Here is a 21,394-nt window from a genome sequence, read left to right on the forward strand (position 1 = left end):
CATTGTATAGTATTTGTTTTAAATACTGCTGGCTAAATTGTAACGTTTTACAGATTTTATACCTGCGATTACCCATTTTCTTTCCTATATACAGTATATTCGATATATACTTGCTCTAAAATTTACTTTAAACTTTTTAAATCAAACAATAAAAAGTAGCTAGATAACATATTATATATTTACTGTTTTTTGTTTAATTGTTGTCCATAGCAACAATTGTTTACAGGTAAATAATGGACATCTACATGCAGATTGACAGTTGGTGATTTATCAAGTTTGAATATACATGTATTTGATATTTTAATTTGACGGTTTGCCAAAACCAAGAATTGTTCGAGCGTCACAATTCAAACTTGATTAAATAAATATATTCCTTTTGTGTCGGCGATATACATTTATTACTAAAAATATTTATTGTTCGACTTACAATCTTCTAATAGAAAATAAGATAAAACACATAATTGAAATAATTTAAAACATATTTCGAGCAAAATATAAAATAAGTAAAAAGTTACAATTTAGCTTGGGCCAGCCTGCCAAGTAGGCTAGTATTGATAACCGTCTATAAACAAACCAAATGGTGATATCAGGCCGTCTTATTTGTTGCGCGCCCACACTGAAATGTAGTCATATATTGTCGTCGTCTCTGTCTGCCCGTCCCACCGTCCATACACTCTACAGACTACATTTATCATCCGATCGTTTTAAACTTTATGTTGTCAACTTGGACGCGATGAAGAATCCTATTGAATTAATTTGAGTTATTGCCCTTGTACAGTATACAGAATCCATACATGATTTATCATCCGATCGTTTTAAACTTTATGTTGTCAACTTGGACGAGATGAAGAATCCTATTGAATTAATTTGAGTTATTGCCCTTGTACAGTATACAGAATCCATACATGATTAGGTTGGTAGACTAGTTGAAATCCAGCAGTTGTTCTCGCAAAAATGCACCGCATCACTGCGGTTGTAAGGCCCAGGGTTGGATTAAACTTTCGTGGGGCATCTGGTTGAAAATATTGGGGCCCTTGCATCAGCATTGGAAAGGGGACATGAGACATATTTCATTACGGTACTGATTTTCTTAGAACTCATATGGGTCCCCCTTAATATAAGGGCCCCTTGCTGCAGCCCAGTCGGCCTCACTTTTAATCCGACTCTGCTAAGGCATATATTGCTGTGTGATATAGGGTAGGCCTACATTGTATGTGAGTGCGGTGCTTGTCTATGCGTTTTTTGTGTTTTTACTCGGCATATAGCGACCAATGATCAAATGTTTTATTTCACCGTGCATTGACCCTCTAGAGGGTACAAAACGTTGGTATTACATACTTTTAAACTATTTGTGTTCAAGGGGCGGTCATTTTGTCGGGCAGTATCGTACAACCAGCGGCCATAATCCAGGACGTAATGGTCTGATACGTGCCATTTACGAAGGACACCAAGAACTTATGATATAAACATATTTTAAGTTTCATCAAGATAGGTTGCTAGGCAACGAAACATACACTCAAAGTGATCAAGGACCATATCTTTGGCAGTGGTTTTCAGAAATCGTTTAAAATCAATAGAGTTCTTTGTCTCATGAACTTGAACATACTGGGGTCACTCCATGTCAAAAGGGCCACCGGTGGGAAAATGACCCCCTCGAAAACTTCTGGAAAAAATATGTAAAAACTAGAAATTGTGCAAAGTTTGTAAACTAGCTTGAAAATTGACTGAGATACGGGTATTTGAGTTACCTATGAATTTTCGAAACATGGTATCAATAATTTACTTTAGTTTCAGATATCTTATTTGTACCTTTCTAGTGAAGATATACAGCTCACATTTAATTGTGTTAAAGGACTTTTTGTGTAAATTACGAATCTGCAATCAGATTATAGATGAGTGGTAGGGTTCGCATGCTACTTGATCATAAAATCCTAAAAAAAATTGGTGTGATTGTATATTTTCTGGATTGTGTAGTGCTCCAAGAGCTACAAAGTAATAGATATAGACCCCAAATTTTCACCTATGAAGAGATTGTCGGTAGTACTACGTAAGAAACATATCAAAACGCACGAGTGTTCACTAGATTCCCAGACAATTGGCCTCGAATATAGTTTTAGACACAAATTTTCGAAAATTGCCTCGTATGTAACAGAGTGATTTATACCTGAAGTTGACGTTTATATTATGTTCGTTATTTATTTTTAATAACCTGGTGTGACAATCTGAGCTATAACTGAAGTTGACGTTTAAACTCTCGATAACTTCTGTGAAGACACGTTCTTAATAAACATCTAGTTTATTCAAGATGTTCTTTAACAAGCTACACATGATCCGCGTGTAACACTAGACTGAACTTCAAAGAGAATGTATTAGTTGTCAGTTCATTATACCTTGACCTGACAATGACTTTTAAAGAAATATGCAGTTTAATTACAAACACCATAATTGACAATAAACAATACCATATATGAATATCACTCCTGTCCACCTCAGCTAAATGTTAGAGGCTTTATAAGCAGACGTTTACTGACAGCAAGTCAGACTTGGAATAGAGCTCCCCCAATTTATGTCTATTTCATGTTCTCAATAAATGTTTTATACATTATGCTGATATTCTGTTATCTGTAAGAAAGTGTTACACGTATTTTCGAACCGATAGAACCCGGTAGATGAGCACCAAAAAATCTGAAACTTTGTGTGATTATAGTTTGTTCTAATGTCTCCAAGATATGTTAAAGCAATACTTGTCCAATGACGTACAGATAATTTTTCGATTTTTTCAAAATCTGTGTTTTGGGTCAATCTATATCAATTATCATATTTTCGAGCCCGGTATATGAGCACCTAAAAATCTGAAACTTGGTGGAATTATAGTTTGTACTTAGTACTCTAACATATGTTAAAACCATTCTTTTCCCATGCCATCTCAATATTTTTTCAATTGTTTTCAAAATCTGAGTTTGGGTCATTCCATGTCAATTATCACCCAATGAGTTAAACCGTATCCACTTCGATTTTTCTGAAATTTGGTTTATATGTTTATTATGGCTGAAAAACTGATATTCGTAATTTACACAAGGCGTTTACTAACGCTACCAAATGTGAGCTGTATATCTTCACTAGAAAGGTAAAAACAACGATATCTGAAACTCGAGTAAATTATTGATACATATTTTGTTTCGAAACCTTATCAGTTTTTTCGAGGGGGTCGATTTCCCAAATTTCTGAAATTGACCCACTTGACATGGAATGACCCACCGTATAAATTTTAAAGTCAATCGGATATTCACAAGAGTTTTCAAATTGATCAATGGCCATACGTCTTGCGTAATATCGTAAATCGTTGAAAATCAATAGGATTATTCGTCTCATGATCTGGTTGTTATGGTGTTGCGTGTTTCTGGATTATCTTGTTGTTTGATAATAACAAAGGTTCTTATCTACTTTCCTGAAATAGAAAAAAGAGTTAAAGATATTTCTGAGATTAAGGATGAAAGTAATCCATTAGTCTGTTCAAAAAGGTCATCACCCCATTAGAAATAGATTGAATTGGTGCATTGTTTCAACAGGAGTATGGAGGTCTCAAGTGGGTTATCTAAGCTATGAATGCGCTGGCTTAGAATCAGCAGGGCCTCTTCCCTAGGTACATTTGTGAACAGGTCTATAACATCATATAAGACTATCCTCCCGAGGTTTTGAATATTTTGTAGTTTCTAACAGAATTCACCTGGATCTTTGATGAATGACGATTCTGTTGTGCCAAGTGGGGAAAGTAGATTTGATAAGTATTGGGCAGTTATGTAGAAGACTGGATACAACAGTATCGCTCTGCTTCTGCAGAAAATGCTCATTATCAAACTTGGTCAAGGTATTGATGTTATCAAACTATACACCGATATTCCCAAAGCATCAACCAATCAAATTTCTCATCTTTGCTTTGCCTAATTACATTACAAAATGCTCATCTTCGCACACTGTCAAGGCATTCACCTTATAAATACCTACACCAAGTTTGAACATTAGAAGGAAAGTTATTGTGTCCCAAAAAGCATGACGGACGCGACGCACAAGTAAAGTTATTGTGTCCCAGACAGAGTTTACTCGACACATATGGTTCGATTTTATATCAAAAATTTGCGCATAGGGGCCTTTACCTTTCTTTAGGTTATTTTGGAACTCACATATGGTTCACTCGACACATATGGTTCAATTTTATTCATTCAATAATTTGCACATTGGGGCCTTTACCTTTAGATCATTTAGAACTCTGATATGGTTCAAACTCAGATATGGTTCATGTGGTGCAAACTCAGATATGGGTCAATTTTATTTCAATAATTTGCGCATAGGGGACTTTAGGTCTACTACTTCTACCTGGTGCTGTAACGTCTGCTTCCACAGAAGTGATGTCGCAGACAAGACATAGGAGAGCCGAGGCTTCTTCCTGTTTTTAGAATATGATTTTGCAATCTTTCCATTTGCGGCCTTAGACCATGGAGTAGGTTTAGTTGGATGTTCTTCCCTTTATTTAACTAAAAACATATTGTTTGGTTGTTGATCTGTAGAGACCGCATATATACGGACATATTTGCGTCTCGTTTCTAGAAAGAGAGAGAGAGAGAAATGGGGTTTAACGTCCACTCGACACAAACTAGGTCATTTCGGGACTAACACATGGTTCAGTTTTATTTCAATAATTCGCTTGCGCGTAGGGGTCTTTAGCAGTGGGAGGAAACCGGGTGACCCGGAGAAAACCCACGAGGTTGGACAGGCGACCCTACTCCTTCTCACGTACAACCGTGGATTCGAAACCCCGCCAGTTGACTCAATGACAGACCGTATGATACAGCGCAGCGCGCACGTGCTAACCATTCGGGGGATCACGTGGCTAAGTGGGTAAGACGCTGGCTCGCTAGCCTGGAGGTCGGGTGTTCGATCCCTGCATTGGCCGAGAAAGTTCATCCAGATTTTCCGGCGTGGTTCCCCCTTGTTAGTGATGCAGGACGGATGACCTGACAAGGGCAGCTGTCTAGTCCTTTGGATGAGACGAAAAACCGAGGTCCCGTGTATACATTGGAATGCACGTAAAAGATCCCTTGGCAGTTGGAATTCGATATAAGAGTAGGCGATTGTGCCGCTGTCCGGGCAAAATTTCCCTCATAGCTCACTGAATGGCGTATGCCCATCTTCATTAGCCCAGCATAGGAGCAGGACAGTAGAACGTTAAACCCCATTTCATTTCATTTCATTTTGCTAACCATTCGGCCATCCAACCCCCCGTCTCGTTTCTAGATTGGTAGATGTCATCTTTGTGGGTTTAGTGTTAAGGGAGCAGACCCGTCATATCGTGGCCTCCCCTTACTCAACTATCCCACTCTGCAGGTTTGTGTCTTTGTAGTGGATTAGTGTTTAGATGCTGAGCCCGTCTAACCGTGACTCCTTTACTCCACTATCCTGCTAATTTGGTATCTCCTCCCTATGTAGTTTAGTTTGTAGATGGTTCAATCTTGATTAAATAATCCGGTGAGATTATTTTAGCTCTGGGAGGAAATCGTAGGCCCCGAAGAATACCTACTCCTTCACACGTCAAAGCTCGGAATCGAAACCACTCCACTTGACGCATTTAAACCAACTTGATTCGCCGGCTTCCTGAACTGACCTACTTTCTCTGTACTACACTAATGTCATGATTTTAAAAGCCCCTCCCCCCCATTAGTGTAGTACAGAGGATGTTGGTCAGTACATGACAACCATGAATCAAGAAAGTTAAAATGTAGCGAAGATTCAGTACACGACGTCTGTAATTAAACTTACTCCTGTATGAAGTCATAGGCCCAATGCACATTCTTTACAAACGCATCTGTGAAAGCCGAGTGGTTGAATTACAAGCGCATCTTTAAAAGCAGTCATATTTTCCACAAATCCTTTCCAATTGCTGGTGCAGGAGGACGGCATCATCACACATAACACATAGCTAGAAACGTGACTCAATGGCCGATCGCCAATTCCACCCACCTCGACATGAATAATTTAATTATAGACAGTGACAAAATAAAGGCAAGTTCGTCACGTTGGTCTTCTTATATTACAATTTAAATGTAAATAATTACATTAATATGATTACACCCAAAAGGCTAATTGTATTATGATTGAGCTTCACGGTTAATTTATGGCAATCGTTGTATTTAAGTCTATAATTAGTTGATATTAACTGCTTCTTGTATTACGATATATTAATCATTATACATGAAACATAATGTCGTCAAGTTGGTTTGTTTAAAATTATTTGACAGACAAAAGGATGTAGTAAAAAATATTTTAATTATTACAATATATAGACTATATTTTACGTACATGCATGACGTGTACAGGACATCACGTTTTTGTCCCATCCAAAGGATAAGACGCTGTTCTTTGTTAGTCTCTCCCGACCTTCCAGTACCATTGACATACAGGCCCTTACTGAGCCACTGTGGGTCCATGTCAGTACTAAGATTAGAAGGTAGGAATGTACAACTTCAGCAATCATGTGGTTACTCACCTATTAGATCTAATACAAAATGTAAGCCCCATTTTGGATTGAACGTGTTGTCCTTTTCAGACTAACATGGAGGTATTATATATACTACTGTCACACATTTTAGGGATGGGACGACATACATACACGTATTATATATACTATTGTCTCGCATGTTAGAGGTAAACAAATAGCGGACTTCATTAACATTAATAATTTGCGTTTATTAAATGATGACTCGCCTACTTATCTACATCCTGCCACAGCTGTTTTTTATTCTCGCCATTTGCTCTCCGGTCCTGTTTCAGGATTTTACATGGAGGGTAAATGAAGATCTGTTTGGTAGTGACCACTTTCCTATCTTAATTGTAAACAATGGTCCCTCTCAGCATAAGGGTGATTGGGCTCTTTTTTAATCTTTGTGTCATCTCTTTCGATGAAAAGGAGTTAGAAGATGCAGATTAGCCCGGTTGGAGCGGACGTGCCATAAAACAACATTTCATTTTATTTAGAGATGAGACTATATACATACATGTATTATAGATAGTACTTCACCCATTTTAGAGATGAGACTACATACATGTAGGTATAATATCCACACCCATGTTACAGATGAGAAATCAGCAATCCTATTCTTCGAATTGCAACAGAGTTTCGGATATTTAATTTATTGATAAATAGGCATGAGAAACATGCATCAAACCTATCCATGAATTATGGGATATACCTTTAGAAACATATGGGTGTATTAAAATCCCCTCAATCAGTCCAGTGGGTACAATTATGTGAAAGAAAAGTCGAAAAGGCCGACCATTTTGTTAATAAATGTCAGTAAATGGACTGCCATGAACATTTTAGTTTGTGTACTCAGATTTGAAAGATTTTTATACTTAGCTGCTTCATTTAGTTTAAACATATTTTATTGCATCAACAAAATTAATTTAAGATACAATTGGATTCGACAAAAATTATTAAAATTTACAAACGTTCTTTCAATATTCAGAAATTGTATAGATATATTCTTCAAAAAAAGTAGGGGATATTCAGAAACAATACAAAACTTCGGAAATGCACTGCTGTTTTTAGTAGAGGTAGCCAGTTTATGTTAATAACAGGCCAATGGTCTACACATGAACATAAACAGTTCATATGAGCGGCTTATCTGACTCGCAAAGAGATACACTGTCAAAAGTGAAAATGGACATTGTTGATTTTTCTCTTAAATAATGAGTAATTGCTCCACCAATCCTCAGACATTTAGCAATTCGTCGTGGCAGGCTTCTAATCAACCGTCCAATGACAATTTGGGGCAATCTGACCCACTTCTCTTGCAGTGCCACGGCCAATTCTTGTAGTGTTGTCCGTTGACGTCGACGAACACGTCTCCCGATCAAATTAAACGTGTCATACTAAAGGAAAGATACGCTAAACAGTAAATCTTATGCTTAACAACCGATAGGAGAGCAAACATGGATAGGATAAACCAGCAAGAGGCAATTTTCATCAACCCTTCCTTGAAGTGTCAAATTTGACAATAACCTCTCCCACGTGTATGGCGCTATTGCCTGTCGCACATGCAGCTCAGTTGTTCTGTTGGGGCGATAAGTTCTTCATCTATGAACCTACTCTCAAAGCATGTCAAGTGTCCATGACTATTTATCATATCACAACCTGCATAGGTATTTGCATTTCAATATCCCCTACTTTTTATGAAGAGTATATAATACTTTTCCATCGTTTAATCGAAGAGTCAGTCTTCTGGACGTTTAATTCTCTCAATGTTCATACAACCGCTAGCCATTAGATCAACACATACGAAACGTCCCTTACGTCACTCAAGGATATCCTTATACTTTTGTTTTTCGGGGAATCTAGTAGAGTCCAAATAAGATTGGGTAGCTCGTCATTGCATATACACCAAAATTAGATACTTTTATTGGAGATAGTCATTCTCGATGAGAAATAACAGATAGCTGCTAGTATGTTCATAATGACTGTTTAAAAACAGTGGGAGAGATTTGAAGGCTACGGTTAAATTCAGTGATTTAACAACATTAGCTGTAAACATCTCTAATCACATCCATCATCAGTTGATTGGAGAAAACATTTAGAGTTTACTTTGGTCGTCTTGTTCTGATACAGAATAATGGTAGTTTAAAGAATCGTCAATATCTTTCTCGTCTTACTGTGACAGGGATTCCACCAAGATGGCTTTTAACCAGAACTGTTCAATATGTTTTGATATTTTTCATCACCCTAAAATACTTTCCTGCTTCCACACGTTTTGTCAGAAGTGTTTAGACTCATATATACAGTTACATTCCAAGTCTAATCAATTCAACTGTCCTCTGTGTGCTAAAAACTTTCAGAGCAATTTTTACATTGAAAGAACACTGTCCAGTGGTCCAGAACCAACGGCACAGCATTATTTTTGTTCCAGACACAAGAAAAAGGAAATAGAATTTTATTGTCGTGATTGTTCTGTTGCTGTTTGCGGTAGCTGTCTTTTATTGGACCATACAACTCACTCAAAAACAGATCTTTCAGAGATAGACCAAGAAATCAGAGGAAAGTTAAACATTATAAAAGAGGAGATAGCAAGGAAGGTTTATGAACCTAAGAAACACTGTGAATCTTTAACCAATCAAATATTTGATATCAAACACCAAGCTAAAATAGCCTGTGACAACGTTGATCGACAGGTTCAAAGAGTTTGTGAAGAAGTCAAGAAACATGGCGGTGATACGAAATGAAAGATGAATAAACTTTGCGATGACGAATGCGACAAATTACAGACATTACATGGAAATATGATCCATTTCAACAGTTACTTACAAAACGGTGTTAAATATATGAATTACGTGCTGAATGATAAATCTACATTTCCAGTTGTAGATGCGTTAACAAATGTAAAAACACTAGCTGAAGACAGCAGATCAACCAGATTAGATATACCCCCAGTAAGATATGTTCATTATCCTATGGTGAATAAAGATGTTAAAACTTTAGCACTGTTACTGGGTGAAGTACAAACTATGGAGTCACCAAGAAAAACAAACCAGCACCACCTATAAAGATAAAGGTGAGAGTACCCTTATTGCTTGATAACAAACAGAATATGTTATGTGTCAAAGGTAGTGTGTGCAACGCAGGTAAAAAAAACCAGTGCCACCGATAAGTATTGGGTAAAATCTATGATGGGTCTCCTTTTTTTACCTGACTGGGGCCAAGCTTGAAGATTATCAAACATGTAAATGCTAGAAGTAAATCTGCCTATTGCCGTTCATTAGACCTTAATTGTTACCTAAATTATTAAATAGACATTAATCAACTTATCAATACCATACTATAATCAACTGTCGATGGCCATCGTTAGCCTGCGATATTTAGTGGATTTGAATACATTTTGTGTTGGATAATTTGATGTAAATTGGATAATCGAGACCTGGTTTATTATCGCACCAAAGTTAGTAATGACGTTCGAGGCTAATATCGTTAATATCTCGGTTTAGAGTGAAGCAATTTGATTGAAATTACAGCATTTTCTGTTTTCATTATCTATTTTGTTAACTATTATAGCTGGAACAGTCAGCTCTTTTTCATAATGCCCCTTTAATCAAATGACAATCAAAGATTTTTTCAGTTAGAATTTGAAATAAGATTAGGCATAAAAGTGTATCAGAGACAATCTTGACTCAAATACATTACAGTATAACCTTACTTGATGAGGTGTGAAATCTTATCTGATGTGGTGTATAATATTTATGGCGGTGTATACTGTACCCAATAAGATATGTATTTAGTTAATCAGTATTAAAATTCCTAGTAATAATTCCCAATACGGTATTTTTGTCTTCTGGTCTATTTTTATTGAGAAATGAAATGAAATTAAATGGGATTTAACGTCCTACTGTCCTGCTCCGACTGGGCTAATGAAGACGGCCATACCCCATACAGTGTGCTATGAAGGAAACTTTTGAACGGGCAGCGCACTATGGTCTACTCTTATATCGAATTCCAAATTCCAAGGGGTATTTTACGTGCATGCCAATGTATACACGAGACCTTGGTTTTTAGTCCCATCCGAACGACTAGACAGCTGAACTTGTCAGACCTACCGTCCTGCACCACTGATAAGGGGAGTCCACGTCAAGAAATTCCGATGCCATGTCTCGACCAATGCAGGATCGAACACCCACTTAGCCACCGTGGCTCCCCTAATTTTATTACATTATTGTTATTTCTTTATATTATATTTAAAATAAATATAAATGGCCTACTTTTACAAGGTTTTGTCAGAAAAAGGGGATAATTTCAAAACAAAATATCGCGGAAATCTGAAAATCAATAGGATTCACCCCCTCAGTATATCAATGCCTCCCATCTTATTTGAAAAACAATCGTTAACAACTGAAAAAGGATGGGTAACTCAAGAGAGGAAAATCACGACCACGATGCTTTACAACAAATATGAAAATAATCTAGCCTCTATCGCATTCACATGCCAATTGCTGACGGACCGACGGACATGGTAACGACATAATACGCCCACAAGAATTTATTATAGGCTTGTCATGTCCATAATAAATGAATTATATAACATTTGAGGACAAAAGAAACTAGATCATTTTGAGTTCAAATTAATTTCAATAATTCGTTTGCGCGTAGGGTCTTTAGCAATGGGGCGGGGGGACCTGGAGAAGACCCACGAGGTTGGAAGGCGTCCCTATTATAGAATCAAGAGACGGCAGCCGCGACAAAATAACTAAACGAGATTTTTAACAGATAGTAGGAATATATCAGAGTTTTCAAGGGTAAATAACTCGTGTACAAAATTCGATTCTATATAGTTTGAATTCAAACGAGAAAAGGCTACTTTTAGATTGTCATGGATTGTATTTAATTCAAAGAAAAATAATGCCTTTTCACAACAAATAAACTAACAGAGAAGAAACATAATGCCTTTTTACAAAATTAAACTAACAGAAATGTGTACAGTATTACCAAATAATCCTTGATAATAAACGATGTTTTATCAATCCAAGAGAGATTGCTCCATATTTACTTAAAATGGAGTTGCTCCCCTTAAGCTATGGTAAGCTAGACTATACCGTTCGAAATGTATCACCTTCCGATTTACGGAGAGAACATTCGCCACCGTTTGTGCTTTTAGTGAAAATACAAACCCCGGATCCTTTTTTAATTGTTATTTGACAGAATAAACAGACGCCCCCGTTCATAGCTATCTACTAAGTTTTGCGAAATCAGATTTTCAGGCAGTCGGGTAAAGTAGACAAAATATTATATTATACCTAGTAATATATTTTTGGTGAAATAAATAATGTGCCCGAAATCCATTGCCTTTTACGTGATAATAAAACACTACTTGTACAGTGTTTAATTGAATACGGTGAATGTATACTGTGTTTGTGGATTCAAACATTTTGTCGACTGGCTCTGTTTTGCGACATTTTTTGGACATCATTTATTTTGTTTTATCATCTTTTCGGGAATCGTAATTTAATGAATTAAACTTTAGAACAATTAAAATCAGTTTAATAAACAGTAAGATGTTTTCGGGAATCACCATCATTTGTTTGGGCGTTCCGCGAGATATGCACCAATGGCAAAGGGAAACCACACCAGAAAAAAAAACCAGTGACATTTTTCGGGAAAAAATCATCATTTGTTTGGGCGACCGGCGAGATATGTTTCGGGCATGATCATTATTTGTTTCGACTATTTCTCATCCCAGCGACTATACGTTGCCCCTTGCCAGGCCCCTGATCCTGCACCACTGACAAGGAGGAACTTTTTCGGCCAACCCCGAGATGTAATACGGGACCTACAGGTTTAGTGCGCCAACGTCATGCTCACTGAGCCACCGCCGCTCCTCCAGTTAGTTACTATACTGGTTTGAACCCTTTCAGGTTATACGGTGAATATCAACAGTAAGTAAATCACAATCAAAGACAGAAAGGTAAAAATAAGAAATATGTTATTATTAATAAATTGGACATAATCTGTTATATTCGACAACCGACTTTCTTATCCCATTCGTTTTTATTTCAGTCTTTATCCGTAGGCTTGTGTTTCGTTTGACACCCGTATGTTTTATTTATCAACGCATATATTTCATTTTCAACTGCATGTTTTATTTCCAATTCGTATATTTACTAGGCATGTATTTCATCCCAAAATTAAATAAGATTACTCAATTCCCCTCCTACCATCTCCCCTGAATGGATGTCATATAAGCTCAATTGCATAACAAACAATATTTTTCAAAATTGGATATGCATTCGGGTTATTGGCAAGTGTTAATGGACCAAGCTGACAGAGAAAAAAAACAGCATTTGCTTGTCATCGCGAGCTTTACAAATTTAATAATATACCCTTTAGCCTCGCCAACGCCCCTTGACTTTTTCGGGGATTCATGGTTATTGTTCTTCGCGATATGTAAACATTTACTATTGCATATTTAGATGACATTTTAATATTTTCTACACGAACACATAGAAAACTAATCGTCCCGTGGAATTTTCCATAATCAATAAATAAAACGGAACGAAGTATTATTATGCTGTATACAATCTACCCTGTAGATTAAATCTCATTTTTCTGCCAATGTCTTTTTTTCCGTTCACATTATATAATAAATTCTATACGGTGGTAACGGTGGTAAAGACTTGGTTTATATATTTATATATTTAACTTTCCCTTTTATCCTTTTAGATTATCTTACGAATAGAAAATATTACACAATATAAGCACGCGACAAGAGATTTGCTATTATATTGTACAAGTGCAATTCTTGTGTATTTTCTTGAAAGCTTGTGGGTTGAATGAATGAAGACAGGAATCTTGTTGATGTTAATATTACTATATTCTATGGTTAACAATTAATCAACATAAATTACAGCAGACAATTAATGTAACAATTATTGGTTCAATGCTTAATAGTGGATATTGAAATTAACATAAACTTGTGTCTCCAAATACGATAAGTTATGAGAGCCATCTATTTATTTGGGGTTGAATTGTTTATCTTTCGCTCGACTCCAGATCAACCTACCAATCAAAAGCCCTGTGTACAGAAAATTGGATGCACAAAAGGCTTTAGATATGCAGATATTTGAGTGGTTGTCTAATAGAGGTCAAAGTGAACAATGACAATCTGCACTTTACCTCAACATGGCTTATTAAGAAATTATTTCGACCACGATGATGTGGAGAAAACAACCGAAGAAATAAAACAAAATTAAATTTTTAAATTAATGGGATGAAAGGGGAAGAAACTGTTGGTATGTGGCTGATTGGGCCCTGGCTTACATAGACCGGATTTAGGCATGACATGCGTCCCAGTGCAATCAGCTCCCATTCAAACCAATTATGATCACCACCACTTGATCCACTGGAATTGAATAAATAATTGTAATGTTATATAGCGTGGGCCATAAATTGTTACCCATTTTTTAAAATGTGAATCCTTTGGTATTTTTTTTATTCACAGCTACTTTGATATGATTTTTAATTTAGTTATTATCTGGTATGTATCTACGTATTTAAATTATACTGTATAATATATTAATTCACTATCTTGCTTTAATTGTAATGATTATAACAATATATATGGACAGGGCTACTCATCAAATTTGAGTCAATAGTTATGGATTTGCGTTCATTTGGAGGCGTTGGCGCGCCATTTTTGACATAGACCAACATAATTTTAATGATCTTAATGTGTTCTTTGCCCCGCAAAACCTAGGAATAGACCCCAGGAAGCTCAAATTTGAGTTGATAGTTACATTAAGACGTTTCGGTGGTCATCTTTGGAACCATCTTGAATTAAAAAACACACTTTTTCGGGGGGCCTACTTTGGTAAACTTTTAGTATGTTATACAGTACACTAAACCCTACCAGAATCAGTTGGGAAACCTTTTGTAGCAATTGTTGGGGGGGGGGGGGTAAACTGTATTTTATTTTGACCTGACTATGACATATGACGATCCGTGTCATCAATATAAAAGGCCATATCTCTAATAATCTTAGATGGAGAATCTCCTACGAGTCGTTTTTGATATCAAAAAACATCAACACAAGTCGATAAAGAAAAAAAAAACAAGGCTCTTTACTATATATTTCACTTTCACTGCACCTTATTACATTACGGAGTAGTGATACATCATTTTTGACAGCAATTCAACCATTGCAAAGTCCTTTATATTAACCCAGTGTTTCCTTCGCGGCCAATTAAATAAAAATAGTTCATTTATAATAATAAAAAAATAAGTTACTTTTATTAAAAAAGTGATCTGTTATTTGGAAATAAAAAAAAAGGAGTTCCTGTCCAACTGACCAATCAAATTCATGTAATATCGCAGTAGATTATGAAATTTATCACACAAGCGATATCTATTATAGAATGTATTATTGGGTGATAAATACTTGTATGTGAAATGAAATAAGATTTTGCTGTTTTGAAATTAACAGAGGATACGTTATGCGTCTATCGTCACATGTGCAATGATTTGGTGAATATTTTCAGAACAGCATATTTACACATACTCTGGTTGAAACCGTACTCGTAAAAAACAAACAAACGTTAGGATTTTACCTGAGCGGACAGTGAAGTAAATTTAAGACGATTCTGTGATACACAAGCAACGAGGTAATAACATCGGTGGATATAAAAATATATTGCAATAACAATTATAGATACCATGTACTGCAATCACGTGTTTTCTTTATCTGTATCTGTTACATACTATCACAGGCCTCGTGGTACCAGAATGTGATTAAGTACAAACCTTCATTGAGCAGTTGTTGGTCCAATAGATCTTATACTTCAGACAATGTGTATAAGTTATTGATTATGAAAGTTATCACGCAAGCGATATCTACTGTAGAGTGTATTACTGGGTGATAAACGATATTATGCTATGTAAAGTGTGGTGTTTATGAACAACAGTACGGTATATATAATATTGTGCTATATAAAGTGTGATGATTATGAACAATAGTACGGTATATAATATTATAATATTGGGTTATGTAAAGTGTGGTGTTTATGAACAACAGTACGGTATATAATATTATAATATTGTGCTATGTAAAGTGTGATGTTTATGAAGAATAGTACGGTATATAATATTATAATATTGTGTTATGTAAAGTGTGATGTTTATGAAGAATAGTACGGTATATAATATTATAATATTGTGTTATGTAAAGTGTGATGTTTATGAAGAATAGTACGGTATATAATATTATAATATTGTGTTATGTAAAGTGTGGTTTTTATAAACAACAGTACGGTATATAATATAATGCTATGTGAAGTGTGGTGTACTATATACTAATTGTGCTGTAAAGTGTGATGTTTATGAACAACAGTACGGTATATAATATTGTGCTATGTAAAGTGTAATGTTTATGAACAACAGTTCGGTATATAATATTGTGCTATGTAAAGGGTGATGTTTATGAAAAAGGTCGCTATAATTAAAATAGTAATTGTGTTCTGTACAATATGTAATAGTGTTTATTACATACCCGTTACATCAATTGCAAATTGCCCTTGAAAGAAGATATTATATAGTTTGCTAAATTCCTGTTTAAGAAACTTGTAGGGAAGAAATGAGACATGTATTAGATTGTTTGTTGAACTGGGTTAGGGATTTAGACACATTTAAAAAATCTTTATTGATTAAAATATATATTGCACAATCGCCGGGTGTAGGAAAACTTGATAATAATAATAATAGGTCTTAATTATTAGTCATATTCAGTTTAGTTAACGACTCGTTATTCATTCTTGGCATTTTATTTCTCCATTTTGCCCTACATTAACAGGTCACGAAAAGACCTATTCCAATAAGGTTGGTGATGTTTTATGGCATAAATATTTGAAAGCATACCTTTGGATTTTTGTTAAAAATAAGTTTGACATCACTGTTCATATTAGTTTACTAATTGTATAGATCGACTTTGTGTCTCCTCACTAAATTTGACCATATAATTTTAGAAGTGTGTAATTAGTAGAAGGAAAACGGGTATTCGGGCGGGTTATGAGAACAACACAATTAATTATCCTTGACTTTATTGTATTAAGAAGAGACTTAGATAGTTTGTTGAACTGGGTTGTAGGGAAGAAGCATGTAATATATAGTTTGTCGAACTTGGGTGTTAATTTATTTTTTGTTATAACTGTAGCCTGTTCACTGGTATAATGGTGAACATTACAATACATATCATGTATCAACCACGTTTTGTTTCTGTTGTACCCTGTGAATAACATCTGAAATATACAATAGATGGTGTCATAGCAGCAGGTTGTGATTTTAATCTCCAATAGACACACCCAAGGTTATTTTGGGACTAACATATGTTTCAATTCTATTTCAATAATTCGCTAATATAATAGTAGTATATGGAGGTGCATCTATCCGGGTTGATCTGCTGTCTTCAGTCAGTGTCTGTACATTTGTTATGCGGTCGTCACGCTGTCCCGAAATTGACACCAGATGGATACACGATAACTTAAATGTTCAAATTCGGCTTTGATCGTAAAAATCATGCGAGCATTCGTGAGGGCATTTTAAGCAATCGTATGACCGCCTGTTGAGTTTCTCGGACTCCGGCAGCAATTTCGTGAGCGATGGCCAAGATTTGGAATGCCAAAAAGACCCTGCGAAGGTTCATTTTCGTGTTGAATTCGGTTGTCCATTTTTTGCCCCACATAAGACCATCGTTAGCAATCTTGCCAAATCGTGCCTATTGACTTTTGAACAATTTCCGATTATTACTGTCGGAGTTATGGCCCTTGATCACTTTGAAAAATCTCGTAGACATTCTCGGGACTAAAGATAATATCCGATTGTGTATGAAGTGTATTGCTTTCCGATAATTACTACCAGAGGTATGGCCATTGATCACTTGGAAAATCTTGTGTACGCACAAGAGGCTAAAGTTAATATAAACGAAGTAAAGACGAAGATGGCACGACATGACAAAATGCTCTCACGATAAAGGACAAAATGGAGACACGAATTCAATAAACACGAAAATGAACCTTCGCAAAGGTCTTTCGGCAATTCGTTTGCATGCCAAAGGTTTTGCCAAAGCTCACGAAGTTGCTGCCGGGGCCTGAGAACCCCAACAGACGGTCATGCTCTCACGAATTGTCCGTTGCTTTTTCCGAAGTCGAACTGCTCGTCATTTTGTAATCTACGGTGTTTTTATTATCGAAGTCTGTCAATAATCATTACGATGGCGGCAACATTCTTTGGAAAAGGCCTAATTGAGTTACGATCGTGGCACGATTGCTGCTTTCGGTATGACATCACAAATCCAAGATGGCGGCGACGACTTCAAGGCTCGGTAATTACTGGTCATGCTTGGTTCTCGGTTCATATTACTCCAGTACTAGTTGTAAATACTGATGGTTAAGTTATAACGTTTTACAGATTTTATACGAGAATGGCGATTATTTAGGGCGTTAATTTTTTCTATTTAATTATTTCTGTAGTTTTGCAATCGGACTTCAGCTTTAAGTTACCAATTGAATCAATCACCCTGTATTGTAACACCAAAGATCTTATGGCTTCTTTTTCTTAACATATAAATATTACCTTTTAGTTTACTAATTATCATTTGTGCTTGATAACGACAAGTGGATACTTATCGAAACGTCGGTCGGGCTATATGTGTACAAACCAGTAAATGTTTTTCCATATAAATTGTGTTGTGTTTTGTTTTTTGGTTTCAATAATTCGTTTGCGCTTAGGGGTCTTTATCAGTGGGAGAAAATCGGGGGACCCTGGAAAAACCCATGAGGTTGGACAGATAAAAAACAAATTCCAAGTAATATAGGACCCAATGAACTGAAAATAATTCCCCGGGAAAACTTCTCTGGTCATTTGTTGTATACGTGAGAGTTGCACGTTGACATTAAATAAATTGATTTTTTAACTGAACAGAGAATCAAAGCCTTAATAAATACAGCGGGCCGCTTTATTATGTATAATAGCTATTTTATTATCAAAATAAATCTACACGACAGAAATAAAAAATAGCCCTTTCATAATATTTTTATATTAAATTCAGATCACTGGCAACTTGCCCAGTATAACATCGTGGTGGGCGTGTGGTTAAAGCTACATCTTGTCGTGGCCATGGAAAACAGTAGTGCTAAAAGCTACATGTCGTGGCCACCTGTCGCGGAAATCCGTGGCTGTTAAACCTACTCGAAATTCGTACTTCGCCTGGAAAAAATGTCAATAATGGAAACGAAGTTGTAGGCCTATGACTTGTCGGAGCAGAGCAGTAGGACGCTAAAACCCATTTCATTTTAATTATAATGACTGTGACGTTGTATTTTGTATTATTTTAAATTGCTTGAATTATCTCGCAAGAGTTGTTTCTAGCACCAGATAAAATATATTTTCCAAGTGAAATGTGAAACCCTATTTTCGTGTAACAAAAAAATGAAATGAAATGAAATGGAGTTTAACGTCCTACTGTTCTGCTCCTAACCTTGGCTAATGAAGACGGGCATACGCCATACAGTGTGCTATGAGGGAAATTTTGCCCGGACAGCGGCACTACGGCCTAACTCTTATATCGAATTCCAACTGTCAAGGGATCTTTTACGTGCACGCCAATGTGTACACGGGACCTCGGTTTTTCGTCCCATCCGAACGACTAGACAGCTTTCCTTGTCAGCCCCTCCGTCCTGCATCACTGACAAGGGAGAACCACGCCGGAAAATCTGGATGAACTTTCTCGGCCAATGCAGGGATCGAACACCCGACCTCCAGGCTAGCGAGCTAGCGTCTTACCCACTTAGCCACGTGATCCCCTTCGTGTAACAACAAATTATTGCTCTTTGGCAAATCGTAAGCCATTGTTAAAGAGACAAAAGAAACTATAAATGACATAATTGGGAAAAGCACAGCAAAATTGTATTAACCTCGACAACTCATCAAATGAGAAGTGATATCGGGTATTCTTGAAAGATCATTGTACCCTGCATCGTGCACTTTAAACTGGATAGATGATTAAATTATTGGGGATTCTCTAGAAATATTACTAGTTTTATTGTTTAGTGGGTCGTTTGAAAATACAAGGTTGACCCAGCCTTCCATAAATATGTTATTTTCTTTTTGTGTTCGTGCGTGAAAGAACCATACCCTAATCACGTGGCGGATCTATTGAAATGTATAAAGATTAGTCATGTGTTCGGTGTGGTTTCGTGTATTTATGTACAGCATTACCATACATGGAAGTCGTCTTTATATAGCTGCATAGATATTATTTTTTTCTTTTATGTCCTTGAAAGCAGAATTCATATCTATTTCAGTGGTCGTTAGTCATAAGTAGGACAGGATCTGTTACCATTGGCAAGTCAATTGTTTACGTTGAATCATATCAATTATGAAGTACAAAGAAAGACGTTAGGTAAAATTATCTTTAAACCTTGATTTTTGGGAATAAAGTGTTAACAGGGTAAATGACGAATCGTCATACGCCCTGATGTAATGTGTGAGTATATTATATTCACCCCAGTAGGCCCTATTTTGTATACAGGCCGTACCTGTTCAATGAATGAGATACAAATGTATTGAAAGCGTAGTGACAGCTCGACGACAGAAACTTGGGTGAACTGGGAGCACACATAGAGCAGTAGGGGTGCAATGCGAAACACTGGTGATCAAACCGGCAACTGTATGGGTCATTCCATGTCAAGTGGACCAAATGTCTGAAAGTTGGGAACATGACCCCCTCCAAAAAAATTATAAAAAATATATGTTGTAGTACATCATGGACTTAAGTTAACAAATCCAAAATTATACCTCTCTAGACCGACCATTCGATGAGATATGGCCATTTGAAATTAGGGTACTGAAACGGATCATAAATTCAGTAATTTTTTTTTCAGGTTTTCGGGTACTTTAAACTCACATTTCTAATAGGAGTAGAACTCTCTAACTTTGTAATCTAAGACAACTTCTGGTGTAGATTATGAATTTAGCATCACACGCAATGTACGATTCACACAGTTCGTGTCAGCAGGTGGCAAAATGTGGAACAAATAAACTATTCACTTTTTTCCAGCATTTCAACAGCCACTGGCAAAGTCACTATTGCATAGACAACCTCCAAAATTGACACAGTTAATGTCAGTTTGTCTTTTATCCATTTACAAAAGATTCTGTGTCGATGGGATATATACTTTTCCCAAATATTCAGTCTCGAAATTCAATGCACACTGAAAACGTACAAAATATACCCATTTTCACCTTCAATTTTGGTCATGTGGGACAGAGGTTAAAATTCGGAAAAGTTTTGGCTTTGATAATCAGATTAAAATTACTTCTGAAAGACTTAGGCCCCTCATATTTGTCATTTTAGAGCAACTTATAATTTAGAATAAGAATATAGACTCATTTTGGTTACAGGGAGTATCGTTTCAATTTAATTTACTTTCAAAAAGTACAGATGTGTTACAGATAGTGTGACTGTTAGACAGTGAGAGAGAGAGAAATGGGGTTTAACGTCCACGCGAACATATGGTTCAATTTTATTTCAATAACTCGTGTGCGTTTAAGGGTTCTTTAGCAGTGGGAGAAAATCGGGGGAACCGGAGAAAACCCACGAGATTGCAGAACAGGCGACACTTCAAGCAGATGGATAAATACATTTTGATAGTCCCCTGCTTTCTTCAAATGACGGGGAAAAAAAACTAAAAGAAACTTTATTATTGAAACTCTACCAAAACGTTTGCATATATTACGACTTAAATAGCGTCTTTATTTTTTTTTATTCTATTATCATTTATAAAGGTAATATTTCGTGAAAGGAATTCAGTGAAA

This window comes from Patella vulgata, chromosome 9 (assembly GCF_932274485.2).
Source record: "Patella vulgata chromosome 9, xgPatVulg1.2, whole genome shotgun sequence".
NCBI lineage: Eukaryota > Metazoa > Mollusca > Gastropoda > Patellidae > Patella > Patella vulgata.